This window comes from Amblyomma mixtum, chromosome 3 (genome assembly GCF_055824585.1).
Source record: "Amblyomma mixtum isolate Tamu chromosome 3, ASM5582458v1, whole genome shotgun sequence".
NCBI lineage: Eukaryota > Metazoa > Arthropoda > Arachnida > Ixodida > Ixodidae > Amblyomma > Amblyomma mixtum.
In genome coordinates, this window is record NC_143014.1 from 331,142,649 (window position 1) to 331,162,865 (window position 20,217).

Below are 20,217 nucleotides of genomic sequence, written 5' to 3' on the forward strand. Positions count from 1 at the left end.
TAATTATTGTGTGTCTTTCCTTGAAATAACTGAAGAAATGTCCTCAGTGCCCTTTTCGTCCCAGAACTTCGCTGGTTGTCATTTTCAGACTTGAGTAAGCAGATTGTTTGATTTTTTTCGGTTTTGGTGAAGTTTAATCGCACCACTCTTTTGAATGTTGTCTCGTTTCTACGTTGGTGCAGGATATCCACGTCTTGTTGCCTGTAACAATAACCGCGGCACAATTCTCGATGAATTTTTGTAGCTGACGCTCATATTGCACACAAGAATAAAATCACAGCCCGCACTTTGCAGCTGGCCCAGGACCAGTGATTTTCGCAAACAATTTTATATGCATTTGCCGAATGTCCGCGTTTCCTCATTGGTTTGCTGTGGCGGTCTTAACTGCTCTATGCGATCGATGGAATCACTTCAAAAGAAACACCTTCAATATTTTCTTAATAGTGTCTTAGAATTTTCCAATTTTCCCAACTTTTTTCATAGAATGTTGGACATGATCACCCATGAAAAAAAATTTACAGCGCTGACACACGCAGTTGCGTTGTGTTAACCCTCGGTAACTTCAAAATTTTTCACGTGCAACCCATGAATAGAGAAGACCAGCCTTACGCCGAAGACAGAGGAAATCTTACGCCCACTCCTTGCACCCAGCTGCGTCCTCACCCTGTGACTCTGGATTATTTTCATTATTAGTTGGTTTTGAGTCTTTATTTCTCCTTTTCGAAGTGTTCATGCTTATAAAGTGCCTGCGGACGTGACCTGTAACCTTCACTATTGTCTTGAATACTCGCTGAAATCCTTCGGCACGAAGGTTACGGCAGGTACCAACCGACTATGAAAACTTCTCTTTTGTGGAAGCACAAACGCAGAGCAGCGAAAGGTGCTTAGGGTGTGTGGTGTGCACTATAAAATTGGTTGTAACAGAATTAAATGTAAAGAGGTGGACAGCACGACACACGCTGGGGAGATGATTGCGCTAAGGATAATTTCGCACTGTTCGCAACCCATCCACTCTGCCCTCGACACAGTCTAGACGACATCCGACATCTTTAGAATGGGCGGCGCTGACACTATTTTCATGCTGGAGGCCATCAGGTGTCCCGCAATGGGACGCTTAGGGTCAACTCAATAGGAGAGGCGCCGCGCTCTGGGAAGGATGAAAGATGTCCAGATGAAACTCGTTACGAAGATGCCGAAGAGCTTTGCAGCTCTCCAACAAGGCTGTCTATGACCAATGCCTCCCAATAAAGCTGAAAGCCATGGAGAATTACACCGTGGGATAATTCATTGCCCCAAACGCCACCTTCACTCTGAGTCAGGAAATATCACGCGATAGTTATGCTTAGGGCGGTGCAAATAGTTCGTGCTGGAGTGCACCACCAAAAAAAAAAGAAAAACTCTGCATTTTGCATTTTCTGTAGAGCCTTCCCAAAACCAAGAGCAACATTGCCGGAAGATTCTGATTGAGCCTTCGTACGCAAAGTTTGCGAAACGCGGAAGAGGGCAGGAGAGAAGATAAGCCAGCACGAAAAGCCTCAAAGCCACTTGAAAAGTACTGCGTCTCACACTGCTTACATGTGAGCCGATTTCTGTAGTCCTTGATTAAGCATACCACAGGCGTACTACTCTAGAAGAGCAAATACGTAAACGAAATACAGAAGCTCTCTGGCACACTGCAGACCGTGCAGTTTTGGTTAAAAAGGAAAAACAGTTCCTTTGAGATGTGACGAAACCAGTGACGCCAGTCTTTATTACCAGCTGTCTATTCTCCTTTGGCACTTTTGTGAATATAAAAAACAGTAGTGGGTGTTTTTGCTGCGCTGGAAAGAATTATCGCTGTTGACAGCAGCTTTATATTTTCCACAGTAGAGCGTCTCCTAAAGGCCTTCAAGCCGCTTGGGCGTCAATAAGCTCTGTTTTCTTCTATGCATGGTGTGGCCAACATGTCCGGTCAGGTTTCAGGGGTACAAGCTAAATGCAAAGGGCATAACAAAAAGATAATATTCATCCATAGGTATACGCACTGCCTGACCATAGTGTTGATGGTTGTTTATCTATAGCTGAACACCGGGCCCTCCTGACATTTTTATTCCCCTTGCAGATTGTGTACACATAGAGTCACACAGTTTGTGTACTGAGGAGAGTTTCATATAATATATATATTACTTATTGAGAAAAAACGCCTCTAAAATAAATTTCTTAATTTGAGTACTTTTATTCTGTGCACGCCTATGCTTTCAATCAATCAATCAATCAGTCTTTATTTTCGCATACATTGTACAGCGAAAAAAGGTGACTGGAGAAAAAGCCGCTTCGTTGCGGCTTGACTGAGCTCCAGTCACCCATCACCCATTAGCAGCGACGAACGATGCACTTGCATGCGGAAACAAAGACTGGTTTGGCACATAGTGGTGAGAAAAATAAACATGCTAAATACAGGGGAAACAAACAAAAATGCACACATCATAAATACCATAACTGGAAAACAAACTTGGATAAGACATTAATACATTATGTAACGATGGTAATAAACGACTTTTGTATGAATAATTCGGTAATACGTTTATGAGGTAGTTGTGCAATATCAATTTGTAGTGTATCACAGTGATTAAGTATTGTTGGTAACGTGTGTTGAGTCATCATTATGCCGTAATTAGTTCGTGATGCTGGAACCAACCAAGGTGACTGATTACGAAGACAGTAATTACTCAAAGAAGGTTTTAGTTGTGCTAAGTCTAAAAACAAATCTAAGGTGCCTTTAAGGGCCCTTTTGTAAGTGGAAAGTAATTTATACATATATGTCTTGTGTTTTGATGATCTTATGTGCAATAAAAAGTGGTGCTGTGTGTTCGAAGAATGGCACATTTGCAACAGCGCGTAGGGCTCGTTTCTGAAGAACAAAAATTTTCTGCATGTTCGTTGTAGTGGTGTTGCCCCATATTAAAACACAATAACACAAGTGGGAATGGAAAAGAGCACAATAAATAACACGTTTCACTGCAGTTGGAAGGAAAAGGCGGCATCGGTTTATCATTCCCACAGCCTTGCTTAATTTTGACGAAAGGTAGTTGATGTGATCATTCCAGGACATGTGTTCTGAAAAAAATCACCCCAAGTGATTTGACACATTTTTCTACAGATACTATGTATGGACCTAAATTAACAGTTTTTGGGACATCAATTAATGAGCTGCGGGCATGAAACAGCACGCACTTTGTTTTCGATTCATTTAGAATCAACGAATTGCTTTTACACCAATCTTGCAGTTTGTAACAAAAAACCCTTGCCTTTGTTTCTAGTTCCGCCATGTCCTTCCCAAAAAAAACACAGTACAGTCGTCGGCGTAGATAAAGAACCGGCAGTTATTTTCTAATTTTACAATATCATTGATGTAGTAAAGAAACAAAATAGGCCCAAGGATACTTCCTTGCGGAGCTCCTGATTCTATACATCTGAGGCGCGATCTATGATTATTTATGTCCGTGAATTGGAATCGGTCTCAGATAAGACTGCATCAGTTGTTGAGCAGTTCCTCTGAAGCCATATCTTTCAAGTTTTTGTAGCAAAATTGAATGATTCACGCAATCGAACGCCTTACTAAAGTCTAGATATAGCCCCAGAACCAATAGTTTGTTCTCAAAATTCTTTAATATCATGTCTTTCTGCGTCAGAAGCGCAATTTCTGTTGTACGGTTCTTTCTAAAGCCGAACTCGCACCTAGTAATGAGTTCATGTTTCTGAGAGAAGTTATCGATGCGTATTTTAATCACCTTCTCTAGGCCCTTAGAGAAAATTGGAAGTATGGAAATTGGCAGGTAATTGGCAAAAGTATTTTTGTCACCATGTTTGTGGATTGCGATTACCCTTGCGATTTTCATATTACTAGGAAAAACACCTGTGGAAAGTGCGCAGTTGTAGATGTGGGTTAATATAGGAGCAATTACGTCCAAGACGTATTTAACCGGTATGATCTCTATATCTATTGCATCGCGACTGTGGCTGTTTTTAAGGAGACGAAAAAGTGAAGTAACTTCAGAGACGCATGTGGGCTGGAAAAAAATAGAATGTGGTAAAGGCAAAATGCACAATGCCGCTTCTGGAGAAGGTTTAGAGCTGCCTATCTCAATGAAGATGTCATTGAATTTGTTTGAAAGGCTTGTGCCAGTGACTTCTGTACCATTGATCACAATGCAGGTATTGCCGCTCTTTGCCTTTTGTCTATTGAGAGCCTTATTTAGGGTCTTCCACATTATGTCGCTTCTACGATGGCAGCAGGTCTCAAACACTTGTCTGAAGTAGTTTTCTCTAGAATTTTTTATCGACTTATTTAATTGGTTCCTAAATGCTTTAAATTTCCGCAATTTCTGTTCATCACGAGTGCGTATGAAAGTTTGATACATCTTATTTTTAACGCGAATGAGTTTTTGGGGGTCTCTGTTAATCCACGGCTTGTGCGATTTTTTATGCGATCGATGTGTCTTTATTGGGAAAAATGTATCATAGTGTTTTTTTAAAATGTTCAAGAAAGCATCATATGATTTATCAGCATCGCTATGGGAAAATATGGCCTGCCAATCTTGATATAAGATGTTCTGTCTAAAAGTTTCCATCGTGTGATCGGATATTTCGCGGTACGTGATTTCAGGCTTCGTGCATCTCCGAAATGACAAATGTTGTTTCGAAAATGAAATGATAGGAAGGTGGTCACTGATGTCAGAACTTAGGACGTTAGCTAAGATGTTTTCGTCTGATACATTTGTAATAAACATGTCAATCAAGGAACATGACACGGGCGTAACACGAGTGGGAGTTGTTATACAGTTGCGATAATTATTGCACTCTAAAATCATTAGGAGTTCTCTAGCAGTGCTTGAAGTGTTCAAGATGTCAATATTTAGGTCTCCGCCGATAGTAAGTACGTATCCATTTGTATTTGCAAAAGACAGTAAATCCTCCAAGAAATTAAAAAATACTGCCACACTTCCATGAGGGGGTCTGTACAGAACAGTGAGCATATTCTTGCCATTTCGGAGAGATAACGCTTCGTAATCCGCCTTCATTGTAGTATATTCAGATACGATATTGAAACCGAGAAGTAATGTGTGTATGGCAACCCCGCCCCCTCGGCTGTCTTTTCTGTTCAAGTAGAAATTATTGTAGTCGGGTAGAACTAAACGTTCTGAATCATCACTGTCCCAGGTTTCCGTGAACATCAGTACGTCAAACTTGGCGCCGCATGACTCCAACAAAAGCAGTATGTCATCCCATTTTGGCCGGACAGATCTAGCGTTTAGATGAAAGACTTTGAACCATTTGTCTGCGTGATTATTTTGGATTGTTTTCTGGACATCTTTCGGAAGAATCGCCATGATTGCCAATGCAGGCTTATACAAAAGCTTATGACAAGGGTTCAGAGACGTCTGCGATAGCGCATATCTTGTCGAGGTCGCTCTCATGTTTGACTGAAACGACAGATGACGTATCGCTGTGACGGGCAAAAATTAAGCCGTTTCTGACCCACACAAATCGCCACCTGTACTCGCGCTTGCGCGCGACGGCTGTTCCCAGAAGTTTCTTGAAGTAAGGGCATAGGTGTTCGTTTATATAAATGGGTTGCTCTGTTTGGGAGTCAGAATATTCCTCCTCTGAAGTCTTGTTGCCCAAGCCCAGGGTAGCATTTGTGACCCTTTGCTTTTTTGCTTTTTCCAGGACTTTGTCACGCTTGTCGCGCCTTTGGAACTGCACGACAATGTTTGTGCTGTTTTTGTCCTTCGTTGGTACCCTGTGGCATGCATCAATGTCAGTGCGGGTAATTGGCTCCCCAATCGCAATACCAACTTTTTCCAAAATTTCAGGAATGCTTTCGTTTGGTTCCTGCCGCACACCTTTAATTTCTAGATTCCTGTGTCGTGTGTATTGCTCAGATTTCACTAAGCTTGCTCGGGAATCATTTAATTCCTTTTCTGCGACCTGGAATTTCTGCCTCAGAATTTCATTATCCTTCTTCAATGTGCTGTTGTCGGTTAAAGCTGTAGCCAGAAGTTTATTTGCTTCGTCAAGTCCCTTACCACAGAATTCCAGGCTTGCCTTGATTTCCTCAAGTTCAGTGCGCAAGGTACGCTCGTCTAAGCGGAAGTTCCTCTCCATTGTTTCTCTTTGGGATTTCAACTCTGCTTTCAGTTCATCTCTCAATTCGTTAAAAATCTTGACAATTTCTTTCGTCATTTTATACTGGGTGAACAAAAACCACTCAGCGAAAAAAAAAATCACTCAAGCTTTGGCAGCAGTAACGGGGATAACAACAGCAATGCGCAATAAAGAAATGTTCTAACCTGCGATATGTAGAAGATTTGGTTAGCTGCCGTTCACACCGGCGTCACCACTGCCAAGCGTTGCCTCCGGGACGCGCTGCGGCTTTATAGCCACCGTGGTAGACACGTGACGTGGCCGCTCCCTCTGGTGTAGGCTTGTCCTTGGCGAACAGCAGAGCCCTCTCGTGTGTCGATGAAGTAGTCGTCTGCAGTGGTCGTTGGTCTGGCGCAGCCGGACGATGTAGCAGGTGCGCAAGAAGCAAGAAGCCGGCCAATTTGCAATCGCTAGCACTTCCTCGTAGATTAAACGGTATTCCACCTTGCACGATGATCTGCGATATGTTGAAGATTTGGTTGGCTGCCGTTCACACCGGCGTCACCACTGCCAAGCGTTGCCTCCGGGACGCGCTGCGGCTTTATAGCCACCGTGGTAGACACGTGACGTGGCCGCTCCCTCTGGTGTAGGCTTGTCCTTGGCGAACAGCAGAGCCCTCTCGTGTGTCGATGAAGTAGTCGTCTGCAGTGGTCGTTGGCCTGGCGCAGCCGGACGATGTAGCAGGTGCGCAAGAAGGAAGAAGCCGGCCAACTTGCAATCGCTAGCACTTCCTCGTAGATTAAACGGTATTCCACCTTGCACAATGATGTGCGATATGTTGTAGATTTGGTTAGATGCCGTTCACACCGGCGTCACCACTGGAACACCACATGCTTCTTCATCTGCTCGGTGACCACGATTCTCCTCATGCTAGTTAACAGAACTAGAACGTCTGCTGGGATTTCGGGCTTAATTCACAAGTTAAACGAAACCCGAACGGCGCTCAGTGATGTGGCGCAGCTGCATATTTATACTATCCGCACGTTAATTTCTTGAATGGCAGACGTCAAATCAAAAGAGGTAACTTGAGAGTAAAAAAGCTAGCTCGATGGGCGTATTATGCTTGAGGGTTGTGTCGACGGTCGACTTCAGAAATTCAGCATGAGGCACACTCATTATGTAGGCGCTCTTCCAATACTACGCCGTCCCAAATACAGAATTCCTGGATTTTAGTTTTAACTGTGTGGAGAACTAGGACAGATTGTAAGGTACCTTTATGTAAATGTTTAAGTTAATGGTCTATTCTTCAGATCCGAGAGCAAAACCTGTAATTTAATATTGGTCCATCGCTCCACCAAGTGGTTAATAATTCCATAGAAAACCAATGGGGCTCTTTCTGAAGAAAAAAAAAACGTTAATAGTGTAGCGCTCGGCGACGCTATAAAGCGCAGGCGCTGAGATCGGCGCTCCCGCGACAAAAGAAAATAAAGAACGACAGCGCGTGCTCGGAGCGCACGCCCGGCACACGCAGTTCGGAACTAGAAGCCTGCCACGCTGGTCGTCTCTCTCTGGTGCTCCGCAGCGACCTCGCAAATCCTCAACAGTGGTGACCCGGCGAACCGTGCCTTCTCTCCCAGCGGCGTCCTAGCATGGCGTACTGGCAGCACCCAAGTTTCGACCCGCCGCTCCCGGCGTTCCGGCCTACAGGCGTCGGCGGGTGGTTCGCCCAACTGGAGGCTGCGATGTACCTGAACGGCATCACCATCCAGCCGTTTAAACACGCAGTCCTTTGCGACATCCTCCCGCCCGACCTCCTGCGTCGGCTCACCTACTCTGCCTTCGGCTGCCGGCCATACGATGAGCTGCGTGCGGCCGTCTTGGCTGACTTCGGCGCCTACTATGTTCCGCCGCCGCTCTACGACGCAGCGGACCCGTTTTCGCCGCCGCCAGCCTCTGGTCCTGGACCGGCCTCGCTCGCACCCACGCAGCCTTCATCAGAACCCGGCCCACCTCAGCAGCCCCTCGCCGCCAAGCCGCCACTCAAGTCCAGCGTCTCCGGCCCGGCTTCTTTAGCACCGACCGCACCAGACGGTGCCGCATCGCTTCCGGCAGCACATCCTGCTACTCCGGACACGCTAGCAGCACTGTGCGACCGCTCCACGGCCCCAAGTCCACAGCCATTCCGTCAGCAGCTCGGTGAGGTGCCTGGCCCACCGCGGTTTGCCACGTCAGCGAACTCGGCGACAGATGCGCCTCGCGCCACCCTATTCAGCGCCTCCGGCCATACCACCTCCCATACGGACGAAACAGCATCTACGGCACAGCCCGGTGAGCGACTTCTCTCATCTGCAATAGTGCCGCCGTCAGTCGAGCTTTTCCTCGACGAGTGCCCCACTCCGCCAACGTCTGTACCCTACTGCGTAGCATCGCTGCCAGCCGAACGCTCACCTGCCGCCTCATCGCTCATTCCGCTCAAGTCGTCAGTCACTGACCTGAGCGATCGTGCTAAAGGCGAAGTGAGTTTGCCGCCACCGCAGCATATGCCACATACCAGCCCCACTAACCCGGCGGCCACACCGCCTGCCCAAGAGCCCCCCCCCCCCCCCCCCCCAAGCCCCCAGTACTGTCAACCGCTTCTCGGATTCTGACCCTGGCAGCTCGACACTGTCGCAGCAAGCGTCTGTTATGGTGCCTGACTTGAGTCACCTTCAGCAGCGAATGGTCGAGCTACCCACACCGAGCAGTGCGGCAGTTGTCCATACAAAAGCTGTGTCTTTTGCTCCCAGCCAGCCATCTGATGTAGCAGTCTCGGCTCCACGGCCTGTCACTGGCACAACCTTCTTGCAGCCACCCACAGCCGACCATGCCCACACGCGCATCACCACTGGCCAGTCGCTCCGGACTGCCACTCTCGCTTCACCCAAGCACCTTTAATTGAGCCTAGCAACTTCCTCCGGCATCGTCACAGCTGTCACCGTTGTGTCGATGGTCAAAACACAGCTGCTGTCACTCCACGGAGCCGTTTCGCCCACTCCAGCGCTTGTGACGACGTACTCGGCGCGCCAGATTCCCACCGACACCAGCTCCAACGTCCCCACACCGACAACACTTGTGTCCGCGGGCAGCACTACAGTCGGTGACGGCCCGACCATGGCCTCCCCTGCTCCCATGTCCGTTGTCAGCTCGGCACCTTGCATCATCCGCCCCTTGCGCAGCAGCCAGGCTCGTCCACCTGAGCCGGCGCACTCCACCCGACTGCTCTTCCCGGCCCCTGACCTGAACTTACCGGACCTTGTAGCGACCCCGTGGGGACACTGTTACTCTAGCTCTCTGCTTGACTGCCGTGGCTACTCCATCTCTGCCCCGTCGGCACGTACATTCCGACGTTCCGTCTAGGCGGGGGGCCCTGTAGCGCCCGGCGACGCTATAAAGCGCAGGCGCTGAGATCGGCGTTCCCGCGACAAAAGAAAATAAAGAACGACAGCGCGTGCTCGGAGCGCACGCCCGGCACACGCAGTTCGGAACTAGAAGCCTGCCACGCTGGTCGTCTCTCTCTGGTGCTCCGCTGCGACCCCGCAAATCCTCAACAATAGCATTAAATGCTAGCCTTCCAATGTGATGTCTGCATATATAGTGACTGTTATAGTGGAATCTTATTATATAGGAAAAAAAATTGTGTTCATAAAGAGCTTCCCGTTGAAATATGCGCTTATCCAGAATTTCTGGGTTTCCTTGCACTCACTAATCACAACACGCTAGTGATAGTTTTCTGAACGGAGCTTCACAAATGGGCATGCGATATAGCATGACGACCAGGGTTGCCAGATGGCTACGACCTCAGGTAGCCAAATTGGCCTCCGTAGTAGCCCAAACGTAGCCAAAAGTGAAATTTTTGCGTAGCCCAAAAGTAGCCAAAAATATATGTTTTTGTGACATTTCGTAAGCTATATTGAATTAATTTTCGGCATCAATATTTACATATTGGATTTCTGTCCCGCACATGAAGTCTGGGGGGGTGGGCACGGCGTGTTCTTCCGTTGTTACGTTTCGCATCCGTCATGCGCGCTAACCAGTGCGGCTAACCAGGTGCGCTAACCAGGTCCTAAAGATGGGGCCGCAGTTCCACTTTGCAGGCGCGGCAGTAGGCCATATCACCTGAGGCGGGTGACGACAGCCAGTCTGCACGCGGAAAAGAACGGCGGCGCTATATAACGCAATCGTAGCTCTAGTTTAGGAATATTTCGCCTTTTGAATGTTCGCGCGCAGATTAGGCACATCGACAGTGAAAATACCTTACTGTATACTTACGTAGCCTCACATTTCAATTTTATATGCTTTAAGAGAAATGTTCTCACTGAGAGTGTCACCTCAAAAGCATGCGCCTTCTTGAAGCTACATTCCGCCTTCGTTAGTTACAGTGGGTTCCGCGCAGCGCCGAAGGATGGCTCCATGACTCCGCATGAGTGCACGCAGATTACGCAACGGACACGGCGCTCTCGCGTCGCTCGCAATGAATCTCGAGGGCTGCACGTGTGCCGCTTGAGGCTGCAGAAAAAGCGTAGGCTCTTGCGAGTGCCGCGCTTGCTGTGTCCACCACCAGAATAGGAAGAAACACAAAAAGACCTTGCGTAAGCATTACTTGCCTCATGCGTATCTTGAGCAGAATGTGTCGGCAGAACCAGAATAAACAATACAAGAATAGAACATGCCTGGCGGTGGGTTTCCAACCAGCCACCTACCGCAGCCGAAGCGGACGCCCAAACCTCGAGGCCACGTCTACGCGGTAAGCGGTTAACATGTGAGGATCACGAAACCAGGCAACAGAAGCGAAACAGTAGCATTTAATGCTTAAGCGTTCGCACCACTTAGGGAGACTTAAGTTGTCTTAGTGTTTTCCCTTTATTCTGGTTGCATGATCACCCGCGGTGCACCGTCAATGGGAGAACGCTCACATGTGCAGACGGCAACAGTCTATGTTCGGTGGCGCGTGGGTGGCGTTAGTGCGCGGATGAAGTGGAATCTATAGGCTGTGAAGTGTTTCCAGGGGGCAACTTTCACGTAAATCGAAAGGCCATGATCCTTGACCACCTGAAACACATAAACTTTCTCGAACACAGCGTTTACATATTGTCATTTTGTAGCAGACGCGCTCAATTTCTTTAACCTGCTATAGCCTGCATTTTGATTCCAGCATGCCTTTTATTTCTCTCACTGTATAATTGTAACAGAGCACATTATAACTACTTTAATTTTTTTTTTCACTCATGAAAAAGATGTAGCCCAAAAGTAGCCACATAGCCAAAACGAAATTTCTGACGCCAACTCGGACAAAAAGTAGCCCAATTTGGCTATTAATAGCCCAATCTGGCAACCCTGATGACGACTGGAGGTTAAATTGTGAACCGTTGCAAAATGTGTTACGAACTATCCCCAAAATTTTTTCTGGACGCATCGGTAGCGCTCTCAACTTCAAGATTAAACTTACTGCTACAAAGATATTTTTTAATTAATGGTCGAAAGTTTTACCACCACTCTAGATAAATACTTCTCACAAGTCGTGTCCCGATGGACATATACGTTCCATTAACGAGGATGAGGAGCCGTCTCGTGCTCGACGCCGTTCGATGTCGAACCCTTTGCTGCCCCTGTGCCCGATTCATGATGTGTAGTTCTGATTGTTTTTCCGAAACAAGACTTGTGAACGCATTTTTATCTGCAAATGTGTTTTTCTTTGGGGCTTCGCGGCTATGTATAAAGATTTCTGTAGAAGAGAAATATTGCTGAAAAATGCAAATATTATTGTTGAACCTAATGCAGTGATTGGAGTTCTCTATGAAATTTAACTGCCACTTCCTCATCGACATTTTTAGTAAGGAGCTGTGAAAACAATGTTCATTCACCTACACTAGAAATATTGATAATGTGGTTGGGCGTAGTTACAAATTACGCAACATGAAATATGAAGCAGAGTGACAGCTGGCTTACAAAATGTATCTACAGTCAAGTGAAAGAGTGCAAAGACGACATCTGTTGTCGGTTTTAATGACTGATGTTGCAAAAACTTGTGCTGAAAATTTCTCAAAGGAAAATATAGGAATGCACCACAGCCACCCTATGGGGAGGTTCTGGAACCTTTTCAAGCCCCCACGGTGGTCAGGTTGATTCCGTCGTGCGCCCAGCATAGAAAAATTAGGCTGACAAGTAGGATAAAGTTTATTTGGCGTCGATCATCGCAGTAACCTGAGTCCATGCCAGTAATTAGCGTTTTGCAGCTTCTTCAGGTAACAGGCTGCGCAAAAGCGAGAGTTAGCAAACCATTTCAGGGAGTCGAAAATAGCGTGACAATTAGTGCATGGAAATTCGTGACAGCGCTGAACCATAGCGCCAGTTTTTGACTTGTTACCAGAGTTTTGCAGCTCAGAAAGGGGCCAGAAATTTTCGGCATTCCAGCCATGGTCGATTGGGGCCGCTCCTGCGCAAGAGGCAGCTGGGACTGCCGCGGTGGCTGCGCTTATTTGAAACCAGACTGAATGGCGATTACTGAGCGAGCGAACACGCCTCGGCGAAAATACTCCGATTGCAGCTCTGCACGCACGTCCACCGTTCTCGTCAAAACATTAGGAGACAATTACATTTCGTGCTGAGGATGCGATAGCTTTAAAGTCTATTGTCCGCTTGGCCTGCTGCATCTTCTCAGCGTCTGAAGCCGCCGGTACTCAGTCTTCTACGACATACTTCTGTGGTCACCTTCTCCACTAGCAGAGATCGTCCACTACGGTAGACGCAGGTGACGTTGATTGTGGCTGCAATCCAACCCGATGCACGGAACTGTCTGCGACCCCCGCTACCTAAATATACAGCCGCCGAGACCGCCATAGCGCTCGGCCACCTAAAGTGACCAGCGCACCTGCATACTCATGGAGAAAGGAAAGAAATAAGGAGAGTCCCTGACGTCACATTTTGCGAAGCCTCCTCGCAACGCGAAGTTGGCTAGCCTCTTCTCCTCCGTTGTTTCCGTCTCCTCTCTTTCTTCCTTCCCCGCCGAGCCCCGGGGCGCTGCTGGCGTGAGGCTTGCGTAGCGCCGTGTCGCTCGAAAGAGAAACTTCTGAAAGTGTAGTGCGTAGTGGCGCCCGTTGCGTCGTCAGCGTGTTTCGGAGACGGACGCGACATGACAGTGGAGTGTCATCATAAGGCAGTTTTAGTGTTTCACGCTGCAAGTCGCGTACTCGAATTTTTTAGTTTCTCAAGTGAAAATTTCATTGATTCCTCTGCTGACGCCAATCAAAACGTGCTGCTCAATGTTCATTTGCGCGTTTTCTTCAAATGTAAGCTTCAGCAAAAGAAGTGGGCCAACACCGTGCACCCTTGGCGTCGTCGCATCTAATCTCACTTACGAGTGGTGATTTACGCTCTTGGTGAGAGACAAGCTTGACATCAAACTCAAGTGCAGCATGCATGTACCGAGTATATCATCAAGCGCAGCATTAAGATGGCTGTTAGTCAGAAACGTGCGTGCTGAGAGTGCAGTCCGGAACATCGCGATGAAAATGCGTGTATCATGCCTCGTGTAATGCGCTGCTAGTCTCGCGATAGATATTGATTGAGCCATCATTGAGAGGGGCAGCGATTGAGGCAGCACGAGGAATACATGCATCATAGTAAAAACTGGATAGCAATTGCATATCTGAAATTTTCACGAAGCTTACTCATTTAAGGAATTGCACTCGTATTTTGCATAAATCTCCAGGCTGACTCCAGTGTAAGTTTTTTTTTCAATTAAGTTATAAAGGTTCTTCATTGAAACCTGAAAATTGGTGTCTTGAGTAATTTACACATGTTGCTCTCACACTATACTTACAATGTTTTCTTTTGATGTTTGCATGAATGCTTTGCATGTTGTGTGAGAATGCTTGAAGAACACTCGTATTATCTTAACAGCTAGCATGGCATGACTATAATCATCACAGAGTGAGCAAGGGAGGAAAAGGCCTCGGGGTTGTTGCCAACGTTTCGACAAGAGGACTTGCCTTCTTATGGGCGAAGACAAGTCCTTTTGTGTAAACGCTGCGAAGCACGCCGAGGCTACGCCCTCTCTTGTTCACTTTGTGTTGTCAAGAAACCCATCTACCTGCCCACTCTCTGGGTTAGATTTTCATGGCGGTCATATCTTAAATGGGTTGCAGAAGACGCATGTATTAAAAAAACTCTGTTGCAGTGTAGCTGTACCACTCAGCGCACCTTTTAAAAGTGTATATATGGTTTAGCACGTGCATGAGTTGCTTACTAATTGTTTTCACACCTGCACTGTGGAGCAAATCTATTCTTGTCAACTAAAACTTCTGCATCTATAGCATACCGGCAACGCAAAAGACACAGTTAGTTACTTTTTGCTTAATCAGATGTAGCTCACGTCAGTAGTGCAAAACATCAACGCACAAATCGGCCGCAAAAGATGAGCTAGGATCAAACGCGCCATTGTGATCCGATGCCAATACCCAGACCGCACAACGACCCGCCGACGCCGCGTTGTTGAAGCGCTTCGTGAAAGAAGATATCTCGAAACCGCGCCGATGGCCGCAATACTCCTGCGCCTCCCTTCCCGCAAACACACACCAAGACATAGACCGTCGCACAGGTGCGGTAAACCTTTTCCGACGCCATGCCGAGAAAAACGATATTGCGAACTGCTCAGCGCAGCGCACTGTTTTCTTCGGGGCTACCGTACGCCGTGTGGCCTTCAAAACGCAGCTCAGCATCGCCGAGAGCGGCTTCAGTGTTCTGTGCGGTTTGGCAAGGTGCAAAAGTCCACTGATCGAAACAATCAACGCTTTTTCGCGTGCCAAAGCGCGGCTCTAGTGTGTCACCTTTTCGCGAGATTCATTTCAATGCATCGATGGCTCCGCGGCACGACGCCTAGTTTGACGAACAAAATATAAAATCACCGCTTATTTGCCACATTTAATGATAATCCTAGATTCGTGCGTGACGTCACGACGCCAGGCATACAGACTTCAATGCGCATGGCGAATACACCATGCCGAAATCCTATCCACCGCCACGAAGAAACGCACTCGGGCCCGTTAGCAATAACGACGCCGTACGCTGTTGCTAGTGGCCCGATCTTTCATAGCAGCAACGACAACGTTGCTAGTGACCCGAGTTTTTAAGCCTAAATTTTGACGCGACTTCCGCCACACTTTCGCCAATGCATTGGGAATGCGAAGGCCCTCTACTGAGTTTTACTTCCTCCATGTGCTAACTCAAGCATATCACGTGTTCTGATGACATCACACACTCCGTCAACCATTCAGTGCTCGATCATGCTACCTGACCCATGACGTCATCGCTGCCTCTACCAACAAGCGAATTTTATCTACCTGGTTTTCTCCGTAGCGAGACTTCTAAAGCTATAGCAATAATATACTTTCCATAATATTTTGATCTGGGCTCTGCTCATGCAATCTATTCACCAAGGTTTGACCCTAAGGAGTCCAAAAGGTACGGTTTCTGTCACAGGTTTGGGATGTGGAGGTATAGGGAAGATACAGCGTGAATTAAGGTTTCCATAAAAAAAAACTCATGCGGTTGAACTTAGCCCTGCATCTTCCGCGTAAGAGCGTCCGAGAGAAGAGCAGCAGTTTTGCATCAAACAAGCGCTTAGTCTGTGAGGAACGACAAAGGGTGTGAATCATTTTGCCTCACGTGGAACCAAGGGAGTCTTGTGGAGAGATTCATTCAAGGAATTGGCTAGCTACGTATACGTCATGACTGCGCTTCTGCGTGAGGGGTAGCGTTGAACACGCGGCAGGCAGCTTAGAAAACGCTAGAAGTGTTCGTTGGGCGACGGTTACAGCGCGCAGCACGACAGCCATGGAGACTTCCCAAGTGCTCAAATCATTATCCTATAATGAAAAGTACTGTCCACATTTCACTTCGTCGAACTAAGCCTACTATCAAAGGTCAACTTGCCGCGATTCGTAACTGATTGCGTGTCCAGACAGAGAGGAAAAAATTGGCAAAGGCTTACTTGGTTAAGCCCGGAAGGTTGCGGAAGTAAATTATGAGCAACTTTAGCGTCTCAAGCAGTAAAAGGCGAAAGCCTGAGTGCTTGCGTAGGATCTGCGTAGGATCTGCGGCGCTCCGTGGCTACCGCTGGGCCCGCGCCGACGAAGCGACTTGGTAGCTCAGATTTCACCTCGGTATGACGTCACACTTGCCAGCGCCTCCACACGTCATCAAACTGGAGGCCGTTTTTCTTCTGTTGTCAGCGCAGAAATTCTTCTGTTGTCAGCGCAGCATCGTCCTCGTCTATATGTTTCTTAAAAGACCTTGTTCGCTTCCTGCTGCTCAAATATACGAGCGTATTTTATTTATTTATTTTTACAATACTACGCTTGGTTTTAAGCCTTCAGCGTGGTCCCGGCGGTAGTCACGTTTGACCTTTAGACGGCCTCCAGTTTGATGACGCGTGGAGGCGCTGGCATCTGTGACGTTATACCGAGGTGAAACCTAAGCTACCAAGCCGGTTCGTCGGCGCGGGCCCAGCGGTAGCCACGGAGCGCCGCAGATCCTACGCAGGAAGAGAGGGAACTGCGTTCATTTCGAGGAAAGGAAAGGCGTCTTACCAACTCTGCAGTTTAGTGGACACCTCAATAGCACTTTAAGCTAATTCCGGCGTTCATTGAAGCGCTCTGACATAGACAGCGTTGTAGACTGCGTTGATTTGGAGGAAAGGAAAGGCGCCTTACCAACTCTGTGGTTGAGTGGACACCTCAATAGCACTTTAAGCTAATTCCGGCGTTCATTGGTGCGCTCTGACATAGACAGCGTTGTAGACTGCGTTGATTTGGAGGAAAGGAAAGGCGCCTTACCAACTCTGTGGTTTAGTGGACACCTCAATAGCACTTTAAGCTAATTCCGGCGTTCATTGAAGCGCTCTGACATAGACAGCGTTGTAGACTGCGTTGATTTGGAGGAAAGGAAAGGCGCCTTACCAACTCTGTGGTTTAGTGGACACCTCAATAGCACTTTAAGCTAATTCCGGCGTTCATTGAAGCGCTCTGACATAGACAGCGTTGTAGACTGCGTTGATTTGGAGGAAAGGAAAGGCGCCTTACCAACTCTGTGGTTTAGTGGACACCTCAATAGCACTTTAGGCTAATTCCGGCGTTCATTGGTGCGCTCTGACATAGAGAGCGTTGTATACTGCGTTGATTTGGAGGAAAGGAAAGGTGCCTTACCAACTCTGTGGTTTAGTGGACACCTCAATGGCACTTTAAGCTAATTCCAGCGTTCCGTGCTGTCATGTCTGGCATCCAAGAACTGGGCGGCGTAGACGTAGCATCGAAGGAACGTTTATTCCTGCTACTTGGCAGGAAGCCAACAGGTTACATACTGAGCGCGGTGGGCCCGTGCGAGCGGTCTTTTAAAGCCAGCACGGGCTACCCGATAAGAGATAGCCGGGCAGTGAGCATGCGCAGACAGTACGCGATAACACGAGTGCTTGGTTTCGCGCGCACACAACATCTCCTTCCTCCTAAAGAGCACAAAGTACTTTTGCTACATTATACAATGCAACTAATGCTATGGCTGATATCTGTCAGGAGGTCGCCGGTCCCTCTGTGGATAGCGTCGCTCCCCTGGAGGGTCGGTCGTTGCCGCAGGGGCCGCAGCTGGAAGTGGCTCGTTGGCGCTCTCAGGATCCCCGAAATCTGGAATAAAATCTTCCATGATGCTCTGCTTTGAGCTGTCGATGCTGAGCAGTAGCTGGTCTTGATGACGACGCCAAATGAGCACCCCACGATTCGTCTTAACTCGAACCTTGAATGAAACGGGGCCAGACTGCTGAATGATAGTGCCAGGGACCCATTTCTCAGGACCTCTGTAATTCCTCACGAGGACCTCATCGTTGATGTTGAAAAGTCGCTCACGTGCCTTGCGTCGCACCATATCGGAGAGCTGTTGCTGAGCCACTCTTCCCCCGACAAAAGGCTTGACTGCGTCGAGTCTCGTGCGCAGTCGTCTACCTATGAAAAGGTTTGCTGGAGTTTCTCTTGTAGTCGCATGCGGCGTGTTGCGGTACGTCATCAGGAACGTCTGTAAGGTTGCCTGCAAGGAGTCTTGGGGTCGTCCTTTCCGCAACGCAGATTTCATTGTCTGTACAAATCTCTCCGCAAGGCCATTCGTGCTTGGATGGTACGCTGCACTCACGATATGACGACCACCGAAGCCTTTGACGAAGCTCTTGAATTCTTCGGAAACGAACTGTGGTCCGTTGTCGGTCACGATGGTCTCGGGTACGCCAAAACGCGAGAACAGGTCTTGGAGACACTGAATTGTGTGGTACGCCGTAGTCTTCTGCATGACATAAACTTCTGGCCATTTTGAGTGTGCGTCCACGGCAACAAGGAACATTTTGTCTTTCATGGGTCCAGCAAAGTCCAAGTGAACTCTTTGCCACGGCGAAGTCGGCCATGACCATGGATGAAGCGGAGCCGGTGCTGGTTCGTTCCGTTGCTGTTGACACTCTTCACATTTCTTCACGTGTTGCTCTAGGTCCGCGTCGATACCAGGCCACCAGACGTAGCTCCTCGCGAGTTCTTTGCATCTTACGATACCGGGATGACCCTGATGAAGTTCCTCAAGCAAGAAGGCTCGGTGTTTTGGAGGCACGACTACTCTCATGCCGTACATTAAACACCCTTGATGAACTGTGAGCTCCAAACGCTTGTCGAAGAAAAGTTTCAACTCCTTCTCAGCGACATGCGACGGCCAGCCAGCACTTGTGAAGTTCAGTACCTTGCTTAGTAAAGGATCACGCCTCGTTTCACGAGCGATGTCTTGGCCTGTGACAGGCAGCGTTTCCAAACGAAGCGAATAAAAAGTTTCGCTTTCTTCTGCCGATTGCTTTTCGCTGCTGTCGAGCGGCAAGCGCGATAAACAGTCTGCTTCCGCATTATCGGTAGATTTCTTGAATTCAAGAGCATAGTTGTAGGCTGACAGCGTCAGCGCCCAACGCTGCATGCGGGCAGCTGCCATCGCGGGAATGCCTGTTTTCGGGCCGAAAATTGTTTGCAGTGGTTTATGGTCAGTCACAAGCGTGAAGAACCTTCCGTAGACGTAGAAGTGAAACTTCTTTACGCCGAATACGAGGGCAAGGGCTTCTTTCTCGATCTGACTGTAGTTCTTTTCGGCACTTGACAATGTGCGGGATGCGTAGGCAACCGGTCGAACTGATCCATTGATCATTTTCTGCGAAAGAACTGCGCCTATGCCGTACTGAGATGCGTCGCAGGCAAGTTGAAGCGGTCGCTTCGGATCATAATGGGCAAGAACTGGAGGGGAAGCCATAGCTGCTTTTATCTCCGTGAAAGCAAGCTGGCATGACGCATCCCACGTCCACTCTGTTGTTTGCTTTAGCAGCCTGTACAACGGCTGTGCCAAAGTCGACAGACGCTGAACAAACTTGCCGTAATAATTGACCATCCCAAGGAATGACTGCAGTTGCTGCTTGTCTTTTGGAGCAGGCGCATTTAGCAGTGCCAATACCTTTTCAGGCGATGCGCAAACACCCTCGGCGTTGATGACGTGGCCCAGATAACGGAGCTCTCGTTGAAAGAACGAGCACTTATCGCGCCGGATGCGCACACCGCGTTCCTGCAATCTTGACAAGACGGCTTCCAAGTTATGGAAATGCTCTTGCTTGGTCTTGCCTGTGACCAGGATGTCGTCAAGGTAGCAACTGACTCCTTCCAAACCTTTCAGCATGTTGTCCATAATTCTTTGAAATATGCTTGGGGCGGACGAAATGCCGAAAGCCAGACGGTTCATAGTATACAATCCCTTATGCGTGTTTATCGTCAGTAGTTTCCGGGAGCTTTCCGCCATAACTACCTGCTGGTAGGCCCTACTCAAGTCGATCTTCGAAAATTCCTCTCCTCCTGCAAGCGCTGCTAGAAGGTCATCTATCCGAGGTAGCGGGTACCGGTCTACTTCCAGACAGGGATTGACGGTGGTTTTATAATCGCCACACAGCCGGAGGCTTCCATCCCTCTTCACTACCGGTACCAAGGGCGTTGCGTATTCGCTTGT